The sequence below is a fragment of the Eleutherodactylus coqui genome, chromosome 7 (assembly GCF_035609145.1).
Source record: "Eleutherodactylus coqui strain aEleCoq1 chromosome 7, aEleCoq1.hap1, whole genome shotgun sequence".
Classification (NCBI taxonomy): Eukaryota; Metazoa; Chordata; class Amphibia; order Anura; family Eleutherodactylidae; genus Eleutherodactylus; species Eleutherodactylus coqui.
In genome coordinates, this window is record NC_089843.1 from 134,679,238 (window position 1) to 134,685,937 (window position 6,700).

The window sequence follows — 6,700 nt, forward strand, 5'->3', positions numbered from 1 at the left end:
AATATTTCTATACGGGCTTATTCAGACAAGCGTATATCGGTCTGGTTTTCACGCCCGGCCGATATACACTGTCTCTCTCTGCAGAGGGAGGAGGTGGGCCTGGCTGTGAGCTAGTGCACTGAGCTCCTGCCCCTTGCCACTGCTTGCAATAGGAGGGTGGGATGGGGCGGAGCTAAGTTCTGCCTCTCCTATTGCAAACAGGGGCGGAAGCTCAGTGCACTAGCTCCCGGCCAGGCCTGCCTCCTCTCCTTGCAGAGAGGGACAGCGTATATCGTCCGGGTGTGAAAACCCAACCGATATACGCCTGTCTGAAACAAGCCCTAAAAGAGACAAAATGACCAAATTCTAGCTCCCGTAACCTCAGATTTACTATTATATGGCTGTTGAATAGTATAAATTTCGGTGATGGAGTTTTCCGCTGTGGGAATTACTCCATGTATGAAACCAACTTCTAATAGGTGGCACCCTGGAAGCATTGTACCGTCTTCATTTGCATACTGAATTTCCCAGAGGAGCATGCATGACCGTCTTCTACTAGGTCCTCTCTACAAGGAGAGCCTATCCCACCCTGAACCCATCCTCCAATGCCTTAATCCAAACAAGCCACATTGGGGTTAACTACACACATTAAATCAGTCTTGAACTGCCCTGCAGAGGAACAGGTGAATCCAAGTGAACCCCCCAGCCCCTCACAGGAACTATGCACAGGATCTGCATATATTGGGTAAATGGGAGTCTACCAACTCCTGCCTACTGCATTCTTCATATACTTAAGCGGAGACAGGGTTGTATGCACACGCAGCTACCTTTCTCTTGAAGTTTATGGAGAATGAAGCGGTGACAACTTCGTGAGTGGGGATCACATAATATTTGTATGGACCTATACATAGGGCCCCCAGAATGAACTTTACTGGTAGGGTGGACCATGGGAAGTTTGGAGAAACCCCACATAAATGCTTGTGATAGAGCAAACTAATGTTTCACTGACTCAATACTGCATATTGAATAAAAAGTAATATTGTCACATCAATAAATAAATCTAACTTCACGTTTAGCAGCTGCCACCCATATAGGTGAAGAGGTCCCATAAAGTTGCCGTCTGCTGCAGTTTTCAGCATGCAGGGTTACTTGTGGCTAATGCAGGGCAAGAAAATTCCACTGGAGTTACTGAACATTACATTATGTCAGCTTGGTTTAGCTTTCCTGTGTCAGCTTTTGGACATGACAACACGCATTAGTTGAAGTTGTGCCACTGGCAGCTTGACAGGTGCTAGCCCATTGTCTGTGGGAAGCCATGTGTGCCCTGATGTTTAGCGTGAATCCTCAGTCACCATTGTGCCAATTACCGTATGGAGGGATTTACAGTGAAATCATATTGAGCACCGAATTTGTTCTTTCATATTCTGCAGCGACTCATAAACGGTCTTTAATATTAGAAGAATAAAGTATAAGGAACATATAAACTTCTTTCAGAACTTAGTACAGATTTTAGAATTAATACTCCACTTATATAAACTGGTGTAAAGTCAAATGAAGTAAAAACTTTTGTAGATCAATATTGTCAAATGTGAGCCCTCCATAACCGTGCAGCCCAAATACCTCCAGAATAAGGGCACTCTGCCTATAAACCTGTAATAGATGCAGCCGACCTGTGCTGCAAGATAAGAAAATATACCTTCTCCACGCTCTTGCATATGTAGGTGTGTGTCCTTCCTTTTGTAAAGGGGAAGGGATTGATGGATAACTACTTGGGTCCCCCACTACAAAACGTCTAGATTTTGTCTCTCCAGAAGTACAAAAATTACTGACTTTTTAAACTTAGTTTCTATAAAATAGTACAAGGCATGATAAGGGAAATTTATTAATACCGGCATGTCAAACGCTGGTCTTAATATGGTTTTCCTAATATGCATGACCTCTTCATATTTTAGGCACATTTTGGAATCTCCATGCGCCTGCACAGAAATGTATGCCAGTCTAGGGTGGCCATGTCCCCTCCCAACAAGCTCCGCCAACACCTGCTTGTACACACGGCCCCTGACAGAGCGAGAAGTCATTCAGTTGCTAGTCTTTGCTTTTGGCCTCGTTCACATGATCGCTGTTTTTGTGCACTAAAGGCACGTGAAAATAGCACTTCTATAAGAACCAGTGGTCTCCTATAGAAACGTTAACATGAAGGAATTTTAGACGCGCAAAATACTCACTCCAGTCAAAGATAGGACATGTGTGGCTACAATGCCCGCATCTAAGGTCTGTGTTGTAAGAAAAGATAGGACCTGACCTATCTTTGGTGCGAGCTGTGCAGGAGTTTCCATAGACTCCTATGGGAGCAGGAGTCCATGGAAACTCCTGTGCAGGAAAAGAAGATTTCTGCTGACTGAGGGAATTCCCTGCTGCTTACAGCAGGACATTTTAATTGTCCCGCTGTAAACTCCTGTTGGTCCCTGCAGGGATGAGGGGACTCTCCGAGGGTTCTCTTAATCCCCGCGTGGACTAACAGGAATTTACGAGACATTGAAAATGTGCTTCTGGGCAGCAGGTTTTAAATGTCCTGCTGTAAGCAATGGGGTATACCTCCAGCCCCACTGCTTGGCAATTCTCCAGCAGCGGGGGGCAGTAGGGGATGCCCTCCACATCTCTCCCCAAGGAATTTCCCTATAGCAGGAAGATAAAGGAGGTGGGGTTATAATGCTTTCTCTGTATTTGCTATGGGGAATCTCTCTAGCCCCGCCACCTCTCTCTGGCCCTGCCCTCTCTCCCTCTGTGCTACAGGGATATCCCTCAGGGATCCGCAGATCAGGGAGAGAGAGCGACACTATCGGTTAACCCGCAATAGCCCTGTTCTCTCTCCCTGTTATGGGGAAATCCTGAAGCCCTGCAGGGTTTCTCTCTCACCTGGAGCATCTGCCTGTTCACGCGATTTTTTTCATGCACCTATACTTTGCTAAAACAGTGCTTGTGTGAACGAGGCCTTTCAGTGAGCTGAAATGGAATGACTACTGAGTGACTTCTCGTTCAGTGTAAACAGGGGTCACTCAATCTTTGAGCAACCACTTATTTGCAGTGAATGGAGGGAGGTGGCCAGAAGTGATCCCCGGACCGCTCCACCTCCATTCACTGACAGTAACAGTGTATAAGGGGAAGAAATGTCATATGCCCATCCAGTTCAGCTTATTACCCATACAATATTGATCCAGAGGAAGGCAAAAACCCTAATGAGGTAGAAGCCAATTTTTCTCATTTTAGGGGAAAGTATTCCTTCCTGACTCCAATCTGGCAATCATAATAAATCACTAGATCACCGACCCTTCTGAAATAAACTGAAATGTATATAATGTAACGTGCAAGAAAGACGTCCAGGCTCGTCTTGAACTCCTTTATCGATGTCACCATCGCCACATCCTCAGCAGAGAGATCCATAGTCTAACTGCTCTTACAGTAAAGAACCCCATTCTATGTTGGTGTAGAAACTGTCTTTCCTCTAGTCTAGACGTACAGAATGGTACAGTGGGTATAAACAAATCATGGGAGAGATCCCTGTATTGCCCCCTGATATATTTATACATAGTTATTAGGTCGCCCCTCAGCCTTTCTTTTTCTAAAGTAAATACCGTAACCCCAATTTTGATAACCTCTCAGGGTATTGTAGCCCACCCATTCCATTTATTACTTTAGTTGCCTGCCTTTATACCATCTCAAGCTCTGATATGTCCTACTTGAGTACTGGTGCCCAAAACTGTCCACAATATTCCATGTGTGGTCTGACCAGTGACTTGTAAAGAGGAAGGACAATGTTCTTGTCATGTGTCCCTAGTCCTCTTTTGATGCACCCCATGATCCTACTTGCCTTGGCAGCAGCTGCCTGACACTGGTTGCTCAAGTCAAACTTACAGTTAAAGGGGTTGTCCCGCGCCGAAACGTTTTTTGTTTTTTTTTGCATAGGCCCCCCATTCAGCGCAGGACAAACCCAAGGGATGTGTTGAAATAAAAAAAAAAAATTACTTACCCAAATCCCCTCTCTGCAACTTCTTCCTTCTTTTCCTCCAAGATGGCCGCCGGGATCTTCACCCACGATGCACCACGGGTCTTCTCCCATGGTGCACCGTGGGCTCTATGCGGTCCATTGCCGATTCCAGCCTCCTGATTGGCTGGAATCGGCACACGTGACGGGGCGGAGCTACGCAATGACGCGTAGAAGGGGGCGGAGCCAGAACGCCGCTCGTGCCCGGACCGACCAGAAGGGAGAAGACCCTTCTGCGCAAGTGCGTCTAATCGGGCGATTAGATGCTGAAATTAGACGGCACCATGGAGACGGGGACGCCAGCGCAGGGAAGGTGAGTATATAACTTCTGTATGGCTCATATTTAATGCACGATGTACATTACAAAGTGCATTAATATGGCCATACAGAAGTGTATAACCCCACTTGCTTTCGCGGGACAACCCCTTTAACTAAAATCCCGAAGTCCTTTTCCATGTCAGTTTTGCCCAGTGGTTTCCCATTTACTGGTAATGCTGACATGTATTTCCCTGCCCATGTGCATAACCTTACATTTATTAGTCTTAAACCTCATTTACCACTTTTCTGGCCAAACCCCCAATTTATCCAGATCCATGTGCTACCGTATTCTGTCCTCTTGTGTTAATTACATTACATAGTTTTGTATCATCTGCAAATATTGTTATTTTAGGCTGAGTTCACACAAGGCGGATTTGCCGCGGTTTAGCCGTGCGGAATTTCGCCGCGGCAAATCCGCCCACGGCCGCTAATCTCGGGATTAGCCAGCCATGTGGACGAGATTTCTCAGAAATCTCGTCCACACGGGACGGTTAATCCGCTGCGATAAGTCTGGCTGAAACCGCGGCTGGCAGCCGCGGTTTCAAAAGATGCAGCATGTCTGTTTATTATTTACTTTCGTCGCAGCCGCGCTCTCCTCTATGAGAGCGCCGGCCGCAACGGAAAAGCGAGCGGCCGGGCCGCTTCAAAGCCTCCGCGGCAGTTCTCCCGGCGGAAATCTTGCGGTTTTTGCTGCAGCCAAACCGCAAGATTTCCGACGGGAATACGCCCCGTGTGAACCCAGCCTTACTGTGTAATCTCTCAACAAGGTCCTAAATAGACATATTAAAAAGAGTGTCGTGCGCCCTCTCCTATACAAGTCTATCAGCATGGGACTCTGAAGAGAGTTGGATTTTCTGCCAGCGCACTGACTTAAGTGGCGGGCACCAGGAAGTGGGTGAGTATGAAAAAAACAGCTCCCTGTCACCTCATCTAACAAGACTATAAATTAGACTATAGTGCTTTAGGCGGGTGACAGGTTTTCTTTAAGTCCTTAAGGCCGGCTTCCCACGGCCGTGACGGGCTCCGCCATGGAATTCCGCGGCGGAGCCCGTCACGGCGCCCCCCCAGAGACCCCGATACTTACCTCCAGATCCGGCGTCCTCCATCCCGCATGACGCTTCGGCGCGCATGCGCAATAGAGCGCGTGACGCGCCGGCCGCGTCATATGGCGGTGGGCGGAGAAGCGGTTTCACGCTATCTTCCGCTGTGCTACAGCGGAAGATAGTGTGACGGATGGCTGCCATTGACTGCAATGGAAGCCGGACGGGACATTTCACGGTGCGGAATTCCGCGATGGAATTCCGCACCGTGAGCATTGAGCTGTTAGGCTCAATAGAACCTAATAGCTGCAGGCAACGCGGCGGAAATCTGTCCGTGGGAAGGAGCCCTAAGTCTAGTTTAAAAAAGTTAGTTTCTAACCAGACAACCCTTTAGGGCTCCTTCCCACGGACGGATATCCGGCGCGTTGCCCGCAGCTATTAGGTTCTATTGAACCTAATAGCTCAATGCTCACGGTGTGGAATTCCATTGCGAAATCACCTGACCTCACCCGCGGCATGCTCTATTTGCCGCGGGTGTATGTGCGGGCGGCTTCCATTGCAGTCAATGGCAGCCGTCCGTCACACTATCTTCCGCTGTAGCACAGTGGAAGATAGTGTGAAACCGCTTCCCCGCCCACCGCCAGCCGCTTCACATGACGTGGCCGGTGCGTCATGTGACGCTGTGGGCGTGTCATATGATGCGACCGGCGTGTTACGCGCTCTATTGCGCATGCGCGACGAAGCGTCATGCCGGACAGAGGACGCCGGGTCCGGAGGTAAGTATTGGGGTCTCTGGGGGGCGCCGTGACGGGCTCCGCCGCGGAATTCCGCGGCGGAGCCCGTCACGGCTGTGGGAAGCCGGCCTTGTATTTACTTGTACATATGCTGCTGTTGCTAAAATCATAGCAAAAGAAGCACCAAAAAACAGCACATGTAAATACACCCCTGGGCTAGACGCAACCGGCCCAACTACGACCTGTGAGGCTGCACATATGGTCGTGTTTTTCACACAATTCCAAATCATATTCCTGTCCGTTTCATGGACGAGAAATAGAATATGCCATGCCCATGAATGTGCATTGGCCATGTATATCGGACTGCACACCGGTAGGGGGTGTCCATGTGCTGTCCGATGTGAGTCCAAAAGCCGCAACTCGCAGTAATCGTTGTGTGCACCTAGCCTTAGGCTAACGTCATATGGGCAAGTCTGATATCGCTGCGAGAAACTCGCATATATCGCATATTTCCTCATGCAATATTTGAGCATCAGCGATGCTTTTTCCTGGAAAATAAGTTTGCATTGCAGTCTGCGATTTTCTCG